Genomic DNA, 25941 nt, shown 5'->3' with positions numbered 1-25941 from the left:
CCCTTTCCTTCCCCAAAGTCAAGAGAGTTGTGTCCCACTCTTTCGGATAGGGCAAGGGTTGAATCACTGAGACTGGTGCCATCATCAGCGCAGGGGATTGTTGTCTTTATTTTCCTTTTCAGACTCTGCATGTTCTCACTGTGCATACCTATGACATCCATAATGGCTGACATGAGATGGGCATCTAATATTGTGTGTGTCTCCTACTTCAGTGAGAAGCATTCCACAAACAGCTAAGCACCCTTCAATGGTAAGCACTTCCTGTGCTCCTCTGCTCTATCAGAGATTCAGCTATATCTTTGCACCTTACACATAAGCAAATTACTCTTTCTTCAAGAAAAAGAACTACACAAGCATTGCCTTTGGCATAATGGTTAAGGTGTTTACTTTACATACATAAAGTACAGGGTTTGATTCTCACATGGGGTAATTGGCTAGGCTTAAAATTGCCTATGGTGGCAGTTAGCCTAGTATTAATCTATAAACCTATACCTTCTCATCTCTCTCTCTCATTTTCTACCTAGCCAAATCCATCAGTACGTGAGACACTTGTCAGAATTGAGTTGTCTGTGTCCTAGTTAGGGCTTTACCCATCTGTGCCAGTAGAACTGGCAAAGAACTATATTTCTGATAAGCAAACAGCACTGAGTGCAGCAGTTTGTTTCAAGAGAGAAGTAATACATGCTTATGCATTATTTCATACACCAGTATTTTACTAAAAGAAGCCTTGCTCTGGGTGAGCTGAGGGATGAAGATCTGTAAGTGCAGCCCAGACTGTGGTTCAGTCAGTAGTCCTGTGACTGTAAGACAAGCAGAGGGAGTGAATAAAGGGGCATAGCTCATTCATCTTTCCTGGGGTGGACAGGGTTTGCATGTACTCAGATGCATACAGAACAGTGTAGACCAGAAAGACCTCTGTGGTCAACCCATTGTACTTCCCCTCCCTAGCACCTCAGAACAGCGTTCATGGCCACCTGGATTTTTACTCCTGCTTATTTTCTCTCAAACGTTAGAGAATGACTAAGCTGATTGATCAAAAGACAGTTTGATGGCCAGTAGACAGTGGATGCAAATATCTGCAAAACAATAAATGAATAAATAAATATATAATCTCACACCTAGTCTCCTCGCATAAAATTTCTGTGTGTATGTAAATCTTATTTAGCCCATATTATCTAGTTACGATAAAGCTGGCTGAACCAGGGGAATATTTTTGTGTTATGGAAAATGCTTACTACATTGTGAAGCTTTTGATCTCAGCATTGTAGTGGGACAAGCTGAAAACATTGCATAGTCACACACATCCTAAGGCTCATCAGACAGCTGCCTAATGATATCTTAACTATAAAAAGCAAAGGTATGATCTTACTTCAGCAACCTTACTTAAGGATTCCCGATTTTGAGACCTAAGTCTTCCTTCATTGTAAACAAGGCTTTTTGCTAACTGTAGATCAACATCAGTGTTGGGAGTCTCTTAAATTAAAAGAAAGAGTGAGTCTTCTTCACAGGGGGACTCTCACTTTCCAGATAGTGACAAAGAAGCTCTTTTCTATGTTTCACAAATAATTTCCCTTCTGGGCTTTGATACAGACAATGAAGACATTATGTCCTCTTTCTCTCACAGAAGAAATCTAATTTCATGATCCTTTATGTTAAATGAAGGGTCACTTTAAATGGGATGCAATGCAAAAAGTTCTCATATGCTTAAAATGTTATCTAGAACTGAGTCAGTGGCATAGTGGGGTGTAGCTCTTACTATGACCCAGATGACTGAAGATCAGTTAATGACTTGAGAACTGGAGGATCTGGGGAAGGATGGGTGGGAAAGAGTGGCTTTGCTGGCTTCCCACTCTCGGGGAGAGGAAGGGATGGTTTCTCTCCATAATGAAGGCAATCCTCTGTGATACAGGTGTGCTGTAATCATGGGACAAATTGCCTGTAAGACTACTGCATCTTGGGGGGGCAGAGCATTCTGATGAGTGCAGTGATGCGTATGATGTCACTACATCTGCCCAATTTAATCGCATCGAAAAATCCTTCTTGGCACGCAAGACCAGTGTATGTGATTCTGCAGGCTGCTCTGCTCCATTTCCAATGCCCAACCTTCCACTGATGCAGTCTAAGCTTCGGGGGATAGTACCAGGAAAAATGGTGCAGTAGGGGGTATGCAAATGGGGGAGAGGAAAATGCTGTTTAGAATTCTGGATCTGGAGACGCCAAAGGTATTGCTCCAGTCATAAGAGCTTAAGAGGATGCCATCCTTGCTGCTTATTTAAAACCAGACTTCCACTCCTCTTCCTCAAAAAGGCTTGTCTAGAGCTTCAACAACATTTGATAAAAGGACCCTAAAGTTGTTCAGCAGTAGTGTCCCTGAATCCAGAGAAGGAGTCTAAATTGGTTCCAACCCTAATACCCTTCCCAGTGATTGGGAGGGTAGAATTCTTGACTGTTTTAGGAAAAACCTATACCTGGCTGCCCATCTGACCTTTGGTGCACTGAATGGTCAGATTCACATTATTAAGTATCAGGGAGGCCTCCTCAGTCAGCTGAGACAGAGGTGATGATGGAAGATGCTCAGAAGACAGAGCTTTGTGAACTTACTCAGACATTTTCACAGGTAAGAAGGCACTCCATTTAATTGTGGGCATGATGGAGTGGATGCAGCTTCTAGGGTAGCACTATGGGGACTATAATAAGAAGACATGCCTAGCTGAGGAGCCAGTCCTTCCCAGAGAATTGCAAGGCACAACTCCTAAGTGCATCACTAACAAAGGCCTGCTGCTTGAACACCCCTCCCCCACAACAGTTTTTAAGGCACTGAAAAAGAAGGGAACACTAGCCAGTTTGTAAAGCAGTTACTTTATTTCCCATTCCTAAATAAGACAGGAATTGTTCTTTAAAACTGGACTTACTATCACCCTCAAGAGAAAGGCAAATGGATAAAGAATAAAAAGAGCCAGTATAAGAACAGAAAGCTTAAGGGCTTTCAGATTCACACCCTGAAAGACATGACAATGTCATGCCTACCCAACCCCCTCCCATTCTGTAACCCCCATCCCTCAAACAATACAAGTAGGGTCACTCGATTTTTAAAACTAAGAGGGAAATATCATCAAAGATGAATGAGTCATAAAATAAGAGAGTTGCAGTTTACATTTCAAGTTAAAACCAAAATGTGCAAGCATTCCACCAGTACCAGGGGATCGGAAGGGCTTAATAGTCAATAGCCAACAAATTTAACAATCATTTTATAAACTCAATAATCTCCATAATAAATCCCCCCCCCAGAAACAACACTAGCACCCTCACAAACTCTATACCTCTTCCAAACCCTCCTAACTCCTTCTCTCTAAAAGCAGTATCAACTAACTATGTAAAGTCATTACTTTCTAAACTTAAACCTTGCTCCCTATGTGTTGACAAGCTGCCCTCTTACTTCCTGCAGATTGCCTTTGAACCTCTTGCCTATCCTGTATCCATCTTAATCAACCAATCCTTTTCTGAATCCTATGTCCCCACTCTATGGAAGAATTTCTTTACTCTACCCATTCACAAAGGGGATAACTCCTCAGACATATCCAACTTCAGACCGATTGCCGTACTCTCTCCACCCTCAAAAATCCTAGAGAAATGCATTCACAAGCAGGTAATGCATTACCTTCACCAGGAAAACCTTCTCACACTCACACAGCATGGTCTCCGTCCTAAGCACAGTACAACTACTGCACTCATATCATTCATCAACAAAGTCTCCCTAGGTTGTGATAACAATAAACTTGTCTCATACCTATTCCTTGACCTTTCTAAAGCATTTGACACTATCTCTCACCCACTCCTTCTAGATAATCTCACTAACTTGCATTTTTCTCCCCCTACTATCTCCTGGTTCTCCAGCTATCTCTCTACCCACCAGCAATCAGTTAAATGGCTCTCTGCACTATCGTCCTCTCCCACTGTACAAATGGGAGGCCCCCAAGGGTCTATACTTGGACCACTACTCTAATATTTTCACCAACTTGCTCTACTCCTCTTTTCTCCAGTCATCTCTTGTGCAATATGCTGATGACTCAACTGTTATAACCATTGCTGACAACCCAACTGACCTCCACTCAACTACCCAGGCATCCTTCCACACCACTGAGACTTGGCTTAGTGATAACAAACTAATACTTAATCCAAAAAAAATTGAGCTCCTACTCTTCCTCCCTAAAAACATCGCCATACTCAAATGTACATTTACAATCTTATCCTGAAACAACACTATCATCTCAGCTGAATCTAGTACAAAATTGCTAGGTGTTACAATTGATGATCAGCTTAAGTTTGATCTCCATATTACAAACTTGGTAAAAAGAACTCATCAGAAACTTGGACACCTTTTCCATAGCAAGAAATACTTAACTAGGCTTTATTACTCCCAACACTCCTGTACAGCTGCCACATATTCACAAACCTAAATTCTACACTTGTTTCCAAGCTTGAAACTACCTATACTAAGATCTCCAGATTTGCAGTTAACCAAACCTACAAGTCACACCATTGGTTAGCACTACAGCAACTAGACTGGCTAGAATTTCCTCAGCTGCTCCAACTATACCAACTACAAATCATCCACTCTATCCTCTATCTACCCTCCTTCTGCCCCAGCCACTCCACTATCATATCCAAATATTCCCCTGCTAGGATGCTACGCAGCTCAAATCAAGAATTATTAGACATCTACAAACCCAAAACCAAAATAGGCTGCCTTCTCTATAACTATAACCCTGCCACATCCTGGAACAAACTCTCCTTGGGAATAAAATCCCTCCAGCATAGCAAAAGTTTCAAATTAGCCACAAGGAAATACCTAAAAACAAATTGGTCTTGCAACTGTAGCCAACCACCTGCAACCACCATCCTTTAACCTATTTCACCACCTCACTCAATGTATCTCTAACACTATTCCCCTGACTCTCCCTACCTCTTCCCTTCCTCTATCTCCAACCACTCTTAATTCTTACAGTCTCAAAATAACCTACCTGTCTAATATGTCTCCTATACTCTGCCTCCCCTATATCTCCTACTAGCCATTCTTACTTTCCTTTCTTGTTTCCAAACTCCTATACAACTAGATCCTACCCACTTTAAATAAACATCTGTCTAACTATTAACTCATTTTGCTCTAAGCAGCTTAAATAATATTTTAACTAGTCACATTTTCTTCTGCTAATTATTTAAAACTTTGTTTGTAACAACTCACATACTTGTCTGTCAATTGTTAATACTCTGTATAATTGAATTGCCTGAGGAGCTTTTTTTTTCTCTCCAGGTCTCTGGTTGTAAGATCCTATAGCTGATTGTTACTACTTTGTTACTAAAATTTAATAAATTGTTTTCTAGTCCTGAGGAACTTTTCTCCCCGGGTCTCTGCTGAAAATTCAAGGCAATCCCTGGTGTTCTTGGAGACCTATATTGGATTTACCCAATCTTCACACTTTCCTGAATGTTCCAAAATTTAAGATGCTGACACTGCAGGCCATTCTGCTTCTCCTACTCCCATGAGCTGTAATGGTAACCCAGAATCTTAAGTATTCCTGCCTATTTATCCTTATCTATAAGTGTCAGTGGCACAACAGGTAGCACACACACCTTTGGTGCAGAAGTCTGTGGGTTCTACTCCCACATCAGGTAGAGTGATTGCTGACACTACAGTGCAGCATAAGAAGGGGGGGATTATTGCACCTCTGAGTGTGTTGTCCTTCAAATGACATGTTGTAGTTCAGGAGAATATAAAAGGTGCTATGGCACCTGTCATGAAGAGTAGGGAAGCTCCCTGATGCCCTGGCCAAATTTCCCCTAATACCTATGAACCTATGAACAAGTATATGGAAAGTATTAAGCTAGCTGCCCTTGCAGCCCATTTTAAGCCTAGTCAGTTTCTCTTTTTGTGCTTGAATTGGCCTATCCCATTTGGTTAGAGATTGGTCTTACACATCTCATAGTCGATAATTATATATTATCCTAATAAGTCTACTGGGATCATACCATAAATAACTTGAGGGGACCCATTCATGTGATAAAGAGTTTAGGAACTGCCTCTATCCATATGAAGTACAGGGGAAGTCCTAGGGTAAATTTTCTGTTTCTCATCTATATATCAAAGTTGTGCTTGAATAAGGAGAGAACAAAACTTAGTTTTATGTGGATGAGGAGTTTGTTCCAGAGCAGCAGTATCCTCTGTAAGATAAACCTGTCTGTAAATCAATGTGTGTGTGTATACCTTTAAGAAGCTATCCAAGGACTTGCACAAGTGCATAAATACTGAGCACGTGCGAGCCTGAGTGCCATCTTGTAGTAAGCCATTGAGCTGTAAGCATGTATGTCTGTAAGGTCTGTCTATTAACTAGTTTGTTTGTACTTTACGATGCTGCTGTCCACCCTGATGTGTTTCTATGTATTAAACCATCTAAATGAAACTCCCCGCCTGTTTGTCTTATGTGTTAGAGAAGGACGGGCAACATGGTGCTAGAGGTGGCATGTCTAAAGGACATGGAATCAGAATCGGCATATCCAAGGGGCATGAAGTTAAAGGTGGCTTGGCTAAAATGAATTAGGCACTTGCTAAGAGCTGGTGGAATATAAAGGAGTGAATCATCTCTAAAATGTGTAAAACTTCACAAAACAGGTCAGAAACAAATTTCAGATATTAAAACTTGCTCAGCACTATTTCTTTTCATATAATATGAAACGGGGCCTACAGAACTTTCTAAATGATATTCGCATAAACTGATATGTACGATATTGATAAAAATATTCACATTACTATGGAAAATGTTTGAAATAAAGTCCAAATTGCATAAAATGAATAAAATAAGGGGAAGCATCTGCATTTTTGCAAAGATGTATTTTTCATATTAAGCAAAGATATTCAGTTTATCAGAAGTGTATAAAAGTGTTCACATGGCATGTTTGTAAAGTGTTACAGTTAGGCTATTTTACAAAGTACAGCCATTACAGAGCATATTGCAATAAGTACAGTATTTCGGACAGTTTATTGTGCATTTGAATGTTGTTACAAGCTCATGGAACAGTTTGTTCATACATAATTACAAGGGCCATATTTTCAGTGTGTTTGTGTATACTTTGTGGGCATGGCAGATGGATTTTGAAAACCCAGTGCACTTGTGTTTAACTGTAATATTGCTGAGAACTGGAGAGTGTTTGATCAAGAGTATGACATTTTCATACAGGCTGCATTTTCTGATAAAGATGATCATACAAAGGCATTCATCCTGCTTATTTTAGCTGGGTCAGAAGCCATAAAAAGGGAATGCTCATTTGTGTATGCACCTGCTATCTATGCTGGAGAGGGGGAAAACCATCATACTGTTGTACAGGCTGAGTCAAGGGAGGACCCAGTGTGCTTAAATCATAAATGTAGAGAAATGTGTAACCCTCAGACAAATGTTACAATGGAAAGGCACTTACTATATACATAGGATTAAACGGCTCCCTATTATTTTAGTGAACGCATGAATTGCGAACACTGTTTAGTCGAACGTCATTATGCGAAATGGCAAAATACCGAAAGCACAGAACAGCAATTTTTTTCCTAGGGAAAAAAATCACTGGGCCATTTTCGGGACTTTGCCATTTCCTCCACTGTGGTGTAATCTCACAGTTGGTATATTTAAGTAGCTGGAGTGTGGGGGGGCAATTCTGTGTGTTCACTTATATAATTATAGACCCGATTAAAAGCATGGTGAAACTTTTGCAGCATGTAAAACTAACCTGAGAAATAAAGCTAAAACGTGCAGATTTGCTGATTTAAGGGATGAGTTGATAAAAGGCAGACTTGTGTGTGGTGTTAAAGATGATGCTGTGAGAAAGATTTTGCTTTGCGACAGTGATTTAACTTTGAATAAGGCCATTGAGATTTACCAGATACACAAGCTTACAGAAAGGCACACAAGTATGCTTACAAATAAGAACAGCTCTAGAAGGCACAGTCATAAAGCTCATGCTGATAGTATGCAGCAAGTGGTTAAAAGAAACAGGCCCAAGCACATGGCTGCAACTGTAACCCCTACAGCACTCATTGATAAACCACAGAGCTTTCTAGCAAAATCCAGAGTTCACACCAACCTAGTTTCATTGACAACTGTCATAATTGTGGTGAAAGCCATGTATCTGAAAAGGAAAAATGTTTAGCTTTTGGTCAGCAATGCCACAAATGTAATAAATGGAATCATTTCAAAAGATTTTGTAAATCAAAAGGCCCACATTCTTTCATAAGAAGGGAACATTTTAAGAAAGGAATTGATCAACTAGAGAGCTGCCACCCTACTCTTTATGTTGATGGTGTGTCAGTGCTTCATGAAACAGTTAATGCAGTAGATTTAAGGGCAATGAATGAAGTATTTTGTACTGTTTGGATAAACAGCAAACCCACAGAGCTCAAAGTTGATACAGGTTCCAAGTGCAATGTTATATCAACAGAAACATTTGCTAGAGTGTGTTATGGTGAAAGGCTTGATTTGGCAAGGTGTGCGAAGCTTGTTGCTTATGGAGGTGAAGAAATTCAAACTGAAGGCTCAGTAGTGCTTCATGTTACTCTGCTGGGAAAAGCTATGACTTTTTATTTTATGTGGTCAAGAGGCATGTCCAGTCATTATAAGGACATAGAGATAGTTTGAAAATGGGACTGCTTTCATTTAATAAGGAAGTCCACCAAGTTAGCTTAAAAGACCACTGCTCTAATTCTGCCCAGTACATTTTTCCACCTATGCTGATCTTTTGAAAAATAAACTAGACAAACTTCCAGTTCTCTACTCCATGAAGTTCGACCCAGAGGTCAGGCCTGTTATCAGACCAACATGTAACATTCCAATGGCTATGCAGGACAGAGTCATAGCTGAGTTAGATAAAATGGTGCGACAAGGTATGATTTGTCCAGTTGAAAATCCAACTGAATGGGTATCTCCCATGTTGGTAGCTCACAAGAAAAACTCAGATGACATCAGAATATGTATTAACTCATGAGATTTGAACAACGCATCAAAAAGATCTCATCATCCAATGCTCACAGTAGAAGAAGTTGTAGCCTTGATGCCAAATTGCATTATTTTTTCTGTCTTAGATGCACAGAGTTCATTTTTGCAAAATCAGCTTGACAAAAAATCATCATTGCTCACTACTTTCAGTACTCCATTTGGCAGGTACAGAGTTTTGAGAATGACATTTGGGATAAATTCTGCAAGTGATGTCTTTCAACGAGCAATGGAGCAAATTTTGTCTGTGTATCCTTGTGCTATTATAGTAGATGAGATACTAGTAAAAGGTTGTGATGAAGCACAGCATGATAGAAACCTCAAAAAAGTTCTAGAAAGGGCACATGTGAATCATAAGCTCAATCCACACAAATGCAAATTCAGGCTACAAGAAGTTACTTATGTTCATCATTTATTTACTAGTACAGGCCTATGACCGGACCCTTCAAAACAGCCATTCTTGAGATGCCAGCACCAGACAATGTTCAAGCCCTACAACTACCTAGGCATGTTCATTCCAGACTTGAGCCAACTTTCAGAGCCACTCAGAGAGCTGACATGTAAAGATGTATCCTGGTTCTGGTTAGAGCAATACAAAGAGCATTTGAAGTCCTGAAACAAAGAATTGCTAGTCCACCAACTCTCAGATACTATGATGTTCACAAACAAGTTACACTGTCCAGTGATACTTCAAAATTTGGTTTTGGTGCAGCCATTCTACAAGAGGATCAACCTGTTGCCTACGTATTGAGAACTCTTACCCAAACTGAGATGCAGTATGCCCAAATTGAGAAAGAGCTTTTGGCGATTGTGTTTGCATGTTCGAAGTTCCATGATTATGTTTATCATAGACCTATCCGGATTGAAACAGACCACCAGCCTTTAGTCACTATCTTAAGAAAACCTATGCATTCAGCTCCAGCCAGACTGCAACGTACGAAGCTAAAACTGCAAAAATATAATTTTAATCTTGTCTACAGGAAAGGCAAATTTTTTTATCTTGATGATACATTGTCCATATCACCCAGAAACACCACCGAACTGCATGAAAATGAGAACCTTGATTTTGAAGTCATGGAAGTGAGAAATTTTTCTTCCACACATCTTGATGAGTTGAGAGATCACACAGCCACAGATCCAGCTTTATGGAGGCTCATCCACTTTATCAATCAAGGTTGGCCATTAAAGCAATCTAATTTACCTCAAGAAGTGCAACCTTATTTTCCATACAGAGATGAGATTTTGTCTGACAAAGGAATCATAATGAAATGTCCAAAAGTGATTGTTCCAAAGTCTTTGCAACCAGAGTACATTACTATATTGCATTGTGGTCACCCAGGAACCAACTCTACCAAAAGAAGGGCGAGAGGACTAGTATTTTGACCTTCTATGTCAAAAGACATTGAGAGTGCACTTTCATCCTGTTCAGTGTGTAATATTACAAAGCCACACCAACAGAAGGAACCACTTAAGCTTAACCAGATTCCGGAACTACCTTGGTCGACAGTAGCCACGGTAATTTTTGAATGGAATGGTCAACATTATTTGGTGTTAGTAGACTCTTATTCCAATTGGTTCTATACTGACCTACTTCCAAACCTAGCATTCAGTACTGTCATTACTAAGCTACAGCATAATTTCACAGTTCATGATAGTCCACAAAAAGTTATTTCAAACAATGGTACACAATTTACAAGCCAACAGTTCAAACGATTTGCTGAAGAATGGGACTTCACTCATGTCACAAGTAGTCCTGAGTACCCACAGTCAAATGGTTTGGCATAAAGTGCAGTTCAAAGTGCAAAACAGTTACTTGAGAAATCAAAACTAGATAATAGTGATGTTTTCCTGAATCTCCTGAATCTCAGAAATGTTCCTTGTGATAAACATCTTGGTTCACCTGCTCAGAGACTTCTTTTGATACAAACCAGAACCACATTACCAGTCAGTAGTCAATTTTTGGTTCCATGTGTCAAGAACAACAGGTCAGTGAAAGCTATCTGTTGAAGAAGTACCTCACCCAGAAGTCCTACTATGGTAAAACCAACAAACCACTCAATCCATTAAGAGAGGGAGAAGTGGTAAGGATGCAGACGTTCAGAGGTTATGATCAGATTGGTGTCATGAAGAATGTTGGTCCACAGCCAAGATCATACATTGTGGAATCACAAGGAGCAGTTTTTAGGTGGAATCAGAAACATTTGAGATCGGTGTCTGAGCATGTACTACAGCACATAGCCTGTGAAAAAGACTATCTCAGAGTGAGTTGTCCGGTGTTCCAATTCCAGAGGAAGTTCCAGAGGAAATTAACATTCCTGTGACAAATCCAGAAGTAACTGATAAGAACTGTGCACTGCAGACTGTCCTTGTTGCTAAATTTAGTCCAGATTGTTATGTTACGAGATATGGATGCATCTCTAAACCCTGTAACAGATATGAAGCAACTTGGACATGAACAATGTGTTTTGTTTCTAATGTATATAGTAATGCATGTCTAACTCTAACATTATTATTTCAAAAGGGCAATATTTTTAAGATGGAGGATGTAGATCAGTGTTTGTGTATATATGTCTTCAAGAAGCTATCCAAGGGCTTGTGCAAGTGTATGAATACTGAGCACATGTGAGCCTGACTGCCATTTTGTAGTAAGCCGTTGTTAGCATGTGTGTCTGTAATGTCTGTTAACTAGTTTGTTTGTACTTTACGATGCTGCTGTCCATCCTGATGTGTTTCTATGTATTAAAACATCTAATTGAAACCCCCCCGCCTGCTTGTCTTATGTGTTAGAGAAGGACGAGTGATACTGTCCCTTAAAGCTGCTCTGTTGATGTTGCAGAAAAGGTTTATATCCCTAGACTGACTTTTTTATGTCATTTGACTTGGTGATGTGCAAAAATTTGATAAATACCGGTCTGGATGATACCTTGTATGCCAGGCACAGGTTACTGCGTAGCAGTCTGTAGGATACTGAGTATAGTGACAGGGCTTTCAGTCAGTCCATGAAGGACATGTTAAGAACTTGTATCCTTTTAGTAAGGTATCTCTGTGGGTATTGTAACTGTTGCATGTGTCTGGACAGATACACGTCAAAGCTGGCATTATATTCAATGACTAGCCAAATGAGGGCCAAGTGAAAAAGGACAAAGACATCCCTAGATCTTTACACAATCCCTTTCTTTATAAGCTGTATAGTATAGGACTTTCTTATAACAATGGACACATGTTGATCAAAAGTTAGGTCACTCTCCACATAATTTCAACTCTTAGGGACATATTGTAAAGGTGATAATTACCTGGGGTAGATTTCCTTTCATACTGTTACAGGACACTGCATGGTCACTTCTATAACTAAGGTAAAATTCAAGACTCTCTCTCTATCTGAAACACCATCCTTTCTGCTAACAAAAAATAAATAAGCATGACTACTGCTCACACATCCGTTTGTAGCTAAGTCACACAGCTGAAATTCAAGACCGTCTCTCTGAAACACCATCTTTTCCTGCAAACAAAAGAAGCTTGACTACTGCTTATATATCCCAAGTTCTTAGTTCACTAAAACAATGAGTAAAAAAGGTCACACAGAAAAAACAATAGTAAAAACCAAAAGAAAAATCTAGCAAGGCTAGACTTTCCACTGTGTGATTCCTTAAACCTCTTGTATTAGAGGCAACATGGGATATATGCAAATGTCCCTTTAAGGACATCAGGTGCTTCAGCTATGTGGTAATTCTGAATGTCCATGACTTTCTTTTTTCTTTTTAAGTCTATTTATGGACAAATTCAGGACAGTGGGGTTTGCCTTTATTGGCTTGAATTTGTCCATAAATAGACTTAAAAAAGTCATGGACATTCAGAATTGCCATATAGCTGAAACACCTAATGTCCTTAAAGGGTCATTTGCATACATCCCATGTTGCCTCTAATGGAAGAGGTTTAATGAACCACACAGTGGAAAGTTTAGCCTTGCTAGATTTTTCTTTAAGTTCTTAGCTCAGTCACACCACTAAAATTAAAGACTCTCTCTGAAACACCATCCTTTCTGCAAAACTACTGCTCTGATTTCTTAGCTCAATCACACAGATACATTTTCAGCAGGGAATGCAGAGTTTACCATTGTGATGTTGTTTAAGGCCACTATATTATTTATGTAAGGCTTACAGTGGTTTGCTGTTCTACATGTTATTGTCTATTGACATAATAGTAGTGAGAGCGCAGTGTCATATGACAGACCCCATGCTTACAGCCTTAAACAATATTTATTATATTATTGGCTTTCTTTTTTCTTCTTCATTTAACTGGTTATAGTCTTGCTGCTGTTCTCTCAGCCAAATTTAGTTGGTTCCACTCCCATACCTTTCAACCTCTTGGTGCTAGAAATCTGGACAAAGCTTGACAAAATGAGGGGGACAAAGGCCCAAAAATAAGGACATATTTTAAATATTGCTATTATAAAGGTTACTACATACCTGCTACTCTCTCTCTCCTCTTTTATCTCTCACCAGTTCATACCATGTTTATTACCATAACCCCCTTCTATATACATCTGATCGTATATCTTACATTTATTCTATGCTGGTTTACTGAGTCCATCCTAGAAGTGCATTTCCTTTTCAATATGTTTTGCCTTACAAAAGTACTTTTTGGTTTCTATACATCACTTCCCTACCATTGCAAATATTGTACAGATGTTTTTGAAACTTTTTGTGTACTCGTGAATGTATAATTCTTTTTTGTGTGTTATGTAATGGAAATGTATTTTTAAGTTTTTGTATCTGATGTATAATTTTATCTCACTATGGAGCTTTACTCCCTGGGTCTCTGCTGAAAATGAACCACTAGCTCAGCCAGACAAACCCGGTTAAGAAATGTAAAATAAATAAATACATACATACATACATACATACATACATATATAAAATAAACTTAGAAATTTGCTAAAGTAACAGGGTTTGTGTTAACATACAATTTATGAGGGATTTGAAGTCTGAAACCTCAAATGTATGTCATTATTTGGTACACTCCTCAGAGCATAAAGCGATTTGCCAGAAAACCACAAATTTTATGAGGAAGAGATCAAAATATGAGGCAAAAATCTGGACATTCTGTGAAAATCTGAACAACTGAGAGGTATGTCTACTCCTCTCTGCAAACTTTCCTGCACTATGTTTGTTTGCTATGAAACTGTAACTGTCTGAGGAAAATTCACATACAGAGTCATAGTGTTCAGCAGTACTTCACACCTTCACACAGCAGTCTGGAGTAGCATATCCCTTTTGGTGCCAAAGCATGTGTTAGATACATCTTAATCATCTTATACGTCAGTTACAGGAGAACCCTCTAGTTCCAATGCCGGCTCATATACACATTTCCCTTTACCCATCAGTGGGGAGAAAGGGGCCAGGAGAACTCGATCTATGAGTTGGGGGCGCCAAAAGTGCAAATTATCTATGAAGAGACAGTCAAATCAGTCCATCAAGAAAATGTGGAACCATATGGGAACTCATTATTATGGAATATATCTCAATGCAGTTTAACTGCAGATGAAATATCAGTTTTGAGCAAGGGTCTCAGTTTCATCCCTACTAAGCAAAGTGACATTAGAGATGCAATGTTGGACGTTAAAATGTCTAGTAGAAATGTGATGCTAAAATTAGTGTTTGGAAATAATATGAATAATTCTGAACATGTATTTAGGAAATCAAGTTTATACATACCGAATGCTCATCCACTGGTTGAAGCGTTTAATAAACTTGTTGAGGATGACTTATATAAGTTCTATTATGATAAAAGAAATGGGAATGTATCTAGAAATCTGAAGTATAATCTGAAACTTAATGAACGTAGAGCTTTAAAACAGCTACAGAATGATGACACCATAGTCATCAGACCAGCTGGTAAAGGTGGTCCTATAGTTATAATGGATTGGGAAGATTATTATATATATCCATGAAGATGATGCTGAGTGATGTCAGATACTATTCTGTTGTTAACATTGAACATGTGCATGCAATGGAAATTAGAATTCTGAATATGTTGGAGGATATTTTGAAAAGTGAATTGATAAGATTCTGAACTGTTTAGGTTTTTAAAATGTGATTATTCTCTCATCCCTACCATACAAGGGCAGCCAAAAATACATAAGAATGGGTGAAATCACCTATGAGACACATAGTGGCTGGTAGGGGTTGGTGCACAGTCATTTTCATTGTATGTAAAGAACTACTTACGTCCTGTTCTAGACTTAAATAAGTTTGTTCTCAGAGATACCAAACAGTTTTTGGTTGATTTATATGGCTTTACAAATGCATTACCCATGGATACAGAATCTTATTTTATTACACTACATGTGCAATCGTTATTTACCATCACACCAAAAACACTAGGGGTAGCCTCAGTACAAGAATATCTCATTAGGCATAGTGATTATAATAGTACACAGATAGATCTTATATGTATGTTTTTAGAGACATTTTTTGAGAATAACTTGTTTTTGTTTGATGACACTATTTACTTTCAGAAAGATGGCGTAGCTATGGGCGCCTCATATGCCAATAACTATGCCAACATGTTTTTACCCTTGTGGAAGGAGAACACACTTTTTCAGATGGAGCCTTATATGAGGCATGTTCCCTTTTATTAACGTTTTGTTGATGACCTCTTTTTGATATGGCAGTTGATATAACGAGTTTGGACAATTTTGTCGAACAATTGAATGATGCTATGAACTACCTTATGTTTACCATGGTGTCCTCTAAAGTTAGGATCGAATACTTGAATGTTTATGTTGAGAGACTGAGTAATGGGTTGGTAAACATGGGAGTTTATAGAAAGAGCTGCTATAGGAACCATCTACATCATAGATATAGCATGCATCCCCAATATGTCTTTAGGAACATAATTAAAGGACAGGGTATGAGGGATTCCAGACTGAATGCTTCAGATGAAGGCTTTTAGTTTGAATTATTTGACCTGAAGAAAAAATTCAGTGATAGAGGATATAGGATGCATGAGATTTAGAAGGGACTCTTGGATTTATACAGCTTAAGGGGAAGTAGAGCGTCCCCATTTTATGCACCCACTCAAGATTATAATACCCATATCATAAATAATGATGGAATGAGAGGTATGAAGATACCTATGTTCTTTACTAGTGACAGCAATGATATTTTGGACATTATTAGGAGAAATTGGGGGATTTTAACAGTGGATCCAATAGTTAAAGAGATTGTGGGTGTTGAACCAAGGTTCAGATTTAAGAATAAACATAACTTAAAGAGGTTACTTTGCTACTCAACAAACAAGTCGGATCCATCCTTAGAGTTAGACCTCACACTTATCCATGTGGTAAGTGTCGGTTCTGTTGTTTTATTATTAGTAGTGGGAGTTTTAAGCATTCGGATACTGACCAGATTTTTAATTTTAACATCACTGCCTCCTGTGAGACATCACATGTTGTTAATTTAGCCGAGTGTACTCTCTGTCACTCATTCTATGTAGGAAAAATGTTTAGAACACTGAAAGATAGAATAAGGGAACACCTATATAGTACTAGAATATGTTCTAGCAACAGTGCTGTATACAAGCATACCTTATTGCAAGGGAATGATCATAGATTTAAGTTTATGGTGATAGATATTAATGTACCTAGCCTATGAGAAGGTGACATCAGAAACATGACAGAAGGTAGAAGTGGATACTCAGATTCTAAAACCCACACTTAAATCTAGGAGACGGAGAAATATACAGACATGACTAAGGGTTAGTCCCACTCTGTTTATTAGTATGTATTTTTTTAGAAGTCATCATATGTTATGCTTAGACATATTTATTGCTAGGTGCTTTTATATATGTATGAATAATGTATTATATATATTTATAACGTGCAGAAGGTTGTTTTATAATATGTTTGTAGTTAGAAGCTATTTTATGACAGCCTAGCCATAATGACAATGGCACGTTTATGTAAAGATGGTATATGTCTTTAAATTTTGGATTCACATTTGAAATTGATTCTCTGAATCTTATTGGTTGACCAATTATATTTAAATGTCTTTGTTTGATTAAGATGCTTTTACTGGTTTGAAGAAGCTCACACCCAAAGCACTTACCATTTTTTATTTTATATAATAAACATTTTAGGGTTCATATACTGCCTGGCTGCCTCACTGCTATCTTGTGTGCTGGACTATGTGTTAGACTAATGTTCTTATTACATAAAATCATTCCACTGACAGCGTAACAGTTAAAGACTCCTCCTGCTGGTGGTGTTGGAGCTTTTTCCTGCTACACTCCCTTCCCACTCCTGACTCTATAGTTATCGCTTTCGACATTAAATTTATGTGGCCTGTTTTTCATCCAGAACTCCATCTATGTCCCTTCCCTCTTAAAGGCATGCAGACAAGTACAGACATACCCTGGGCACAACAATATACACACAATCCCTAAACCATTAGTCTGCATTTAAGCACTCAGCTTTCTTTTCTCTCTTATGTTCACTAACCACAGTGCTCACAACTTACACCACCCACCTCATTCAGCTATCTACTTCTATCCCTCCTGTATTCATACCCCAGTGTTCTAACTCCTCTTTCTCTGACTTCTCTACATACAAACCTACCATGTTTATGTTAAATATTACTGCATCCTTATTCTTTATTTTATCACCTTACAACTTACCATACATCACTCAGTCTTGCACACATTTCTCCCACTATCTGCTCCACCTCTAACAATTCAAATCACCCCACATCACCACCAATTGCTTTCAGTATATAAAAAGACTCACCCAATCTTTACCTCAGATTCAAATTACTAAACCCTCACACCTACAGCACCAAAATAAAACTGCTAGCTTTAAAACATATCTATTTTCTCTCTCTTACCATTCTATGGGGATATTCATCCCAACCTCAGCCCCTCTTCCCATCCTGCCTCCCCAGTAGTCAAGCCACCCCTACTCAGCCCACTCAACTCCTTCAAAGACAGAGACCACACCACCAAAGCCATCACAACCCAACCCACCTATCTAAACTCAACCAAACAGCTTAAATTAATTTCATTAAATGCTCGTAGCATCTATATTAAAAATTTAGAACTCCATGCTTGGATCTCCCACAACACACTAGATATTCTTGCCATAACTGAAACATGCTAAAACCCCATATAATTGACTCTGAAATATCACTCCCTGGTTATAATACTATCAGGACTGATAGAGCTCAAAAAAAGGTGGTGAGTAGCTTTAGTATGCCCTATCTTTAAATCCTACCCTACAATAAATATATTCCCTTAAACTAAATAACCGTAAGCAACTACAGTATATATTATAGTACTCTGTATTCCCCCAGTTGGTATCAAGTGAGATATAAAAGGACCAATTGACCCATTTAACCTTTATGCGTTACCCTATAAAATGGATAAGCTACAACACTAGAAAACATCCTAAACTGGACCTCACATACAGTTTCTAATGAAAAGATAATCCTAGGTGACGTTTATTTTGACAGGCAAATTATCTCCACATAATATCCAGCAATGAGCCTAAGCCTATTTGGATTGACTTAACTAATTTCCTCCCCATAAGTTGTAACTATCCCAAAAACAGTGACTCAATTCTCGACTGGATATTGGTGTCTGATTCCTTTAAGTCTATCTTCAATGGCATTCTCTCTGATTTCCTTGGGGATTACCTCCTTGTATATGCAAACAGACTCAGTACTCGTCATGTCAAACAACATTTACTCAGAACTTCCTGTAACCTCACTAATTTTAACCTCAATACATTTCACATAACTCTAAGATCCTTTAACTGGTCTATCCTGAAAAATATTCCACTCTACAAAACTGTACACAAATTTAACTCACTTTTCCTGAAAACCCTCAATAGTCTGGCTCCAACTAGAACAAAAAGAATAAAGAGTAACCATACCCCTTGGTTATCCACTCAAAGCAGGCACCTAATGTACAAAACAGATAGGGCTCAGAAAGGATGGTTGAAATAGAGATCTCCCCAAAACCAACAACACTTTAAGAAACTGTGCAACTGTACTAAAGGCAAGACAATTAAATTTACTTAGTAACCCCTTGCTAAATCAGTCTTCCAACCCTAAAAAAATGATGGTCTTCTATTAATAATATTCTCCACCTTTGAATATCCACAACTCCTAATCCTGCCCCAAATAACACTCCCTCTAAAATAGCTGCTCAGTTTAACACACATTTTTGCAGAAAGCATTAAAGCCCTTACTAAAGATTTTCCTCCCAACAATCCTGACATGCCCTCTCATCTGACAGCAAACACCCCCATTTCACCCTAAAACCCATCTCCCCCTCCTACATCAAATTGTTACTTAAACTGAAACTGTTCTCCTTCATTAGATAATCTCCTAGCAGAATACCTCAACTGGCTACCAGTTGCATAGCCTATCATGTCTCCTATTTAACAGATCTATCAAGGAATCATACATTCCTTCTCCATGGAAAAAAATCTTCTTCATTCTCTTCATAAAGCAGGAATATCAACTGATATAACCAATTTCATACCTATCACCATGTTACCGTCTTTGTCAAAAATTCTGGAGAAGTGCATTCACAAACAACTTCAACATATTCTTCAGGAAAAGCTCGTGACCTCCACACACCATGGTATTTGACGTGCCCACAGTACTACCACAGCCTTATTAACTTTCACAAATACTGTAACAAGGTCAGAGACAAAGACAAATTTGTTTCCTCTGTATTGTTTGATCTCTCTAAAGGTTTTGATCTAGTCTCCCACCAATTGTATTCCTTGGGTTATCACAACCCAAAATACTATGGATACTTTTTCTCCCTTCCTTACATTCAATACTGGTGTGCCACAGGGCTCCATTCTTGGCCCTCTACTATTTAATATATTCACTAACAGTTTACATAAATCATCTCAGCAAGCTTCCATCTTATGATATGCTAATGATTCGACCATAATATGCAATTCTGACAACCTCATACACCTTCAGAGGAGTCTATATCATATGTTCGAAGTTTGAAATCTTCGAACGTTAAATAATCGAATTTAAATGTTCGAAGTTTCAAACATCAAACATAAGATTAAAAAAAAAAGGGGAACTTACCTGACTGTTGTAAACAGGGAACAAGCCCCCCTAAACCCCCCACACACCCCACTCTTTAAATATACCAACTCTGAGGCCGCATTATAACACAGTAAAGGGAAGATTTCCTTACTGCACTGTTGTGCAGTCTCGAAGTTGGTATATTTAAAGAATGGAGGGGTATTGGGCACAGCCCCCCATGTGGGGGGTGCAGGGGGGCTTGCCCCCTGCCTACAACAGTTAGTTTTGGGGGGTTTAATCATATGTTTGATGTTTGAAACTTCAAACATTTAAATTCGATTTAACATTCAAAGTTTTCAAACTTTAAACATATGATATAGACCCCCTTCAGAGAATTAGTCAAAAACCCTTTAACTCTGTTGAAAGTTACCTACAGGATAATTACCTGCTACTAAATCCCCTCAAAAAAACTAAATTAAATCTCATTTTTTCTAAAATCCAAATTCCATGAAAAAAACAACCTTAAAATTTCTTCCTTAATAATACTGCGATTGAAATTACCCCACATACAAAACCACTTGGCATGACAATCGATGACAATCTTAAACTTGATTTATAAATCCACAACAGCATCAAGAATACCCATCGAAAACTAGGCACCCTACATAAATTAAATAAATCCCTTACAGACTCTGCCAAGGTAACTCTAGTTAGCACTTACCTCGTATCCTCTCTCCTACATTGAGCCTGTATCATGACCAACCTACAGGCCTCACTTAGTTCTAAACTTGAGCAGTGCTATAACAAAGTTAGCAGATTTGCTTGCAACAGACTTTACTGGACCCACCACTGTTTAGAACTAAAAATAAACTGTCTCAAGCTTCCTCACCACCTATCTTATAATCAGCTCACCTTAAGCCATAAAATCATCAGTACCCCATCTGCCTGCCCAGCAATTAGACCCTATTCCAATACTATCTTCCTTACATCCTGTTTGGTTAAATAATAAACAACTGCTTACCATCTATAAACCATGAAGGGCTGCTGGGGTCAGTCTCTTTTCCAGTAGTGTAGGTAGAACTTGGAATAAAAGTCCTGCATTAATCAGGTCTATCTCACACCTTCATCTTTTCAAACAATTACTAAAAAAACTTCCTCTCTACCTCCTGGTTTGTCCTTGCTCATCATCTGGGACATAGCTCTCTAACACCTTTCGTCACATTCTTATACCTCCCTTTACAGCACTAAATCATTTAACTTGATTATCCCTTTCTAATAACTCATTCTATAGTACATCTTAAACTACTATACCTACTTTATGTAGCACAACCAGGTCACTATTCCATCAGTACTTTTTTATTAACAATCAAACTTGCTTATCTCCTCTAATACCTCATTCTATTGTATTTCTCAAATTACTCCTACCTATCTTATACACCACTCTTCTATCTGTAATGTTTCATTACAGTAAGTTTAATGTTTGTGAATATCAGTACATATCTTATTATGCTGAGTACTATGCTATGTATTCACTGAAACTGCATTATAAAATGCGTTCATGTAAATATTGATTGCATTAAGTCTGATACCTTGGAACATTTCTCCCTGGGTCTCTGCTGAAAAGGGGCACCTGTGCCCAGTCGGACTTTCCCAGTAAACAAATGTCAGCACACTAAAATTTATTTTTTGGCATTTAGTTTCATTCCGTGATTTTGGCACCACTTATTTATTCAGGACAAACTTCCTTATACCTTCCAGATATACCTGTTGTTTTCATCTTTCTTTTGCATATCTCCATGATATAGAAGTCAGTCCTTCTCTGTATTTATCATGCTTTGAAATTTTCACTAAACATCAAATTTTGTCTCACTTGTTTTTGGTTCTGGCAAGACAGCAGTATACAAAATATAACTGCGTGTCTAAACTCTCCTCCTTAGCATGAGCCCGGGTACGATGAAGCTCGCATCCCAGGTATCTGAGTTCATGAAGAATATGGAAATGCAGCATTAAAAAAATTGCTGGGGAGATGCAAACTGTATTACTCGAAGGCCACCACAGCTTAGAACAGCAAATTGTTTTCAGAAAGTATATGTAATGCCTATCTTACTTTTTCTCCTGGAAGCTGTGAGACTTGAGCAATTGTGGTACAAGATTTGGGATTCTAGCAAACTGACTCTAAGCCTTTGCCATTGTTAAGTGACAGCCTTTGACCTGATCATTGCAAGTGACACAGTTTAACTGTAATACCTTGTAAACATAAAGTAGATGAGAAATAAATGATGTATGGCTTGAGTTTCGATAGAAAAGTGTCAAGATGTGTGATTGCGTTAATATATAAAATCAAGTGTTGTCTGAAGCTGGGTCTAATGGCCTAGTTTGCTGAGAAGTCTGCTGCAACATTTCAAGTTTTTGTGGAGATATATTGGTAGAGAACACAACAGACCTACAGAGCCATTAGTCTGCTGTTCGTGTGATATGCTATGGATAGTAAAATCAGCTTTCTGCATCATAACTGTATAGTATTCTCAAAAAGTGGTATTACTACCATTGTAAATACTATAGCAAAAACACACAGTTTTGACAAGTGGAGACTGGCATTCAGATGTGAAAATGGGCATTTCCGTCTCTTAGTGCTATTAGCTCTTGCATTTTATAAATTAATGCTGAGTATTCAACTGTCTTGTCCTAAATGTACAAGTATTAAGGAAAGAAGATATTTTTCTATGTGCATCAGAATTAAGTTTAGAATGTCTATTACAAACTGACAACCACAACGTTTCTAAAACATTAATTTTAAAGGTAAAGCAGTGGTCTAATGAAACATCTAGCTCTGTACTGCTACAAAATCACTCCCTAAACACTCACAGAAGTGAAATTTCCTATATTTTTTAATATTCTAACATCAGAAATGATTTATGTTTTCACTGAAATTTAAGATACAGTCACTTTGCTGCACTTGAAACCCAGGAGCATAGTTTAAGATTATTTTAAAAAGTAAATGTTGAATGTTCCATAAAAATGCTGAAAATAATATTATGTGAAACTAATTTTGACAGACAGGGAAAAAAAGCAAAAGGAATATGGTCTCCTGAAATGATCAGTAGTAATGGGGAAGGGGTTTCAAACACTATACCAAGGTTACTCTTCACATTGATGGGAGGCAGGACACTGCTGTGCAGTTTGAGTCCAAGAAAGCACCTTTGGCGTGTTGTCACCGTATACAATGGATGTGAAAGCTGCTGCTATGGAAAGAAGTTTAAAAAGGTGAATTGTGTCTCTACAGAGTCATTTTGTTAGCTTCTGCTACTGCAGAATCTATTTAATGGAATTTTTTAAGTTTTATTGGTCTCTTATTTACTACTTTGTGCTCTTTTATGTGTGGAAAAGCTTTAGGAAGTGATTAGATAAATAATCTTAACATTAGCATGCCATATTTGTTAGTGCAAATTTTATTCTGTGGTATCAAGTGAGACATAAAAGGACCAGCTGACCCATTTAGCCTTTGTGCGTTACCACATAAAATGGATAAGCCACAGCTCATTTGAAAATAGTTTCTTAATGCTTCATTTACCCAGTCTGTGATTTCGTTGTGCCCATTACATGCATTCTAGGAATTCATAACTCATTTCACTGCTACAGCTTCCTCCTGAAGGACAGGGAACGCATCTGCAACCTTACAATTTGGGGAAAAAAATGCGAGTTAAACCATTTGACCTGTTTGTTCACATTGTCTCTTCTTTCTGTACAGATTGTAATCTTCAAGATGTGATACTTTTTATTGAACTTCTTAGTATATGGTCATTCATTCATCTGAGAAGAAAACAAAATAAAATGGCTATTAGTTAAGACCTGTAGATTAACTATTAATAGAAAAATAAGCAACCTAAGTGGGATGAGTATTCCATAAATGCTGTAAGAAGCAGTTTTTGTTTTGTAATTGTGCAGATTTATATATAACTCATGATGAATTTGTGCCTTATTATTACAGCAAAATACATTGTTAAGACACATACTTGATGAAATAAAAATATAGGCCCTATACAGTGAAAACAATAACTTTCGAAGGAAACATTTTCAGACCAATTTTCTCTATTCATTCTAATCAGTAAACCCAACTTCATTAACTTACCTATGAGTTATAATGCTCTCTGTAAGTAGTTGCTTGAAGAGGCTCTGGTCTTGCACTAAGAGATATGTTACTTTTCATGTGGAGACTTAGATCGTTCTTTTAGATAGATACCACTCCAGTAGATCAACTCCAAACTTCTAGGCGCTACCCCCTCCCTAAGCCATATTTGGATGCATCTGGAACCATGAACTTGCATTTTCCAACCATCTCTGTAGCCAGCTTGATTGAAAAAGGCAACCTGAGATAATGTAACAATAGGCTCATGTTTACCTACTACTTAAGCAAGGTGACATGGTGTACGAGAGATGTAGTTATATCATTTTATTGGAGACAAAGTTATCACATGAATCCATGACAAAACACAATCAGGTTGTCAATACTACACAGCATCACATTAACCAGTCACACGTAGCCCAGGGGAACACATATAGTTGCAGGAAAAGCTTTTTGTACTTCACAGTGAGGTGTTTTCTCCACCCCCATTGTGTTACAGTGCATCTCAGTTATGGCTGCAGTACTCCTAGATATAGGGAAAGAGGGATTGCTTCACTGCCAAGTGCAGCACCATCAGTTATCTCACAGTGGTTTCCTGTAGGATATCCTGTTGGGATCAGCAGGTGCTGCAATGCGTTCAGTCTTCTAAATGGAATACAGTTGTGAAGGAAGGTCATTTGTATGCATACTCCATACATGGAGTACAATGCATACATAATGGGTTAGGACAGAATGCAATGTCTAACTCCACTGTATCACTTTTATGAATCACAACAGGGTTTAGTATGCCAGTGTACTGTGTAAGAATTCCACTACATGGTGCACAATGTTTATCTATAGTGCCCTAATACTGTATAACATGATGAAAATTATAGCATTAAATATAAGAGCCGATAACTCCAGAATTAAAAGCTTTTGCTACAGGAAGAAGGCAAAAGTTTGAATCAAAACTTCTTTGATCTGGAAACGAGGCTCAGGAATAGATGCCATTCATGAAGCCTGGGAGCAGACACAGTCACTCAGCATATTTTTTTTCAAAAATTGTGCAAATGAAGATCTAAACCAATTTTTTCTTCACATGGTACACTGGTCAACTAGGACAAAATTGGATTTTGTAACTGAAAAAGATCAACCACAAAGCTTTTAATTGTTTGAGACAAAAATAAAATAAAGCAGACTTTCTATTATGGTGCCAAGATGAAAAGATGTATGGGGGATTCATAAAGGATACCACAAAGTGTACATTATGTGTACTTTTTATGTAACATTTCTGAGTGAACGGGCAACCAAAGCATTGTGGTAGTGCTGCTCTTGATTTAAGAAAGGTTATGCAAAGTGTACACAATGGCAGCCTTTATGAATCCACCCATAGTCTCTTGCCCTCCTCCCTCAGATAAGAGTTTAAACTGGAAAAAAAACTGTCTAGCTTCTTAGTGCATTCTTAAAGACTAATAAAGAGGAATCAGACCAGGATCCTTGACCAAAAGAAGAAAAAAATGTTAGTTGAATTAACTGCAGAAAAGAAGAAACTCAGATGTTAGAGCAGCAGGAGACACCAATGACAAGTAAGTTCCGCATAAACAATGTGGAGCTGGTATGGAAAGACACAACTGAAATGGCTGACATAAAAGAGAAACTCAACAAAGTATACAATGAGGTTAAACAAATGAGCAGTTTATTGTTAGAATATGTAAAAAAAGAATGATAAAAGATTTGAGTAGGTGTAGAATGTCCT

This window comes from Protopterus annectens, chromosome 16.part0 (assembly GCF_019279795.1).
Source record: "Protopterus annectens isolate FY-2018-M chromosome 16.part0, PAN1.0, whole genome shotgun sequence".
Lineage (NCBI taxonomy): Eukaryota > Metazoa > Chordata > Ceratodontiformes > Protopteridae > Protopterus > Protopterus annectens.
Note: the sequence above shows the minus strand (reverse complement) of the source record.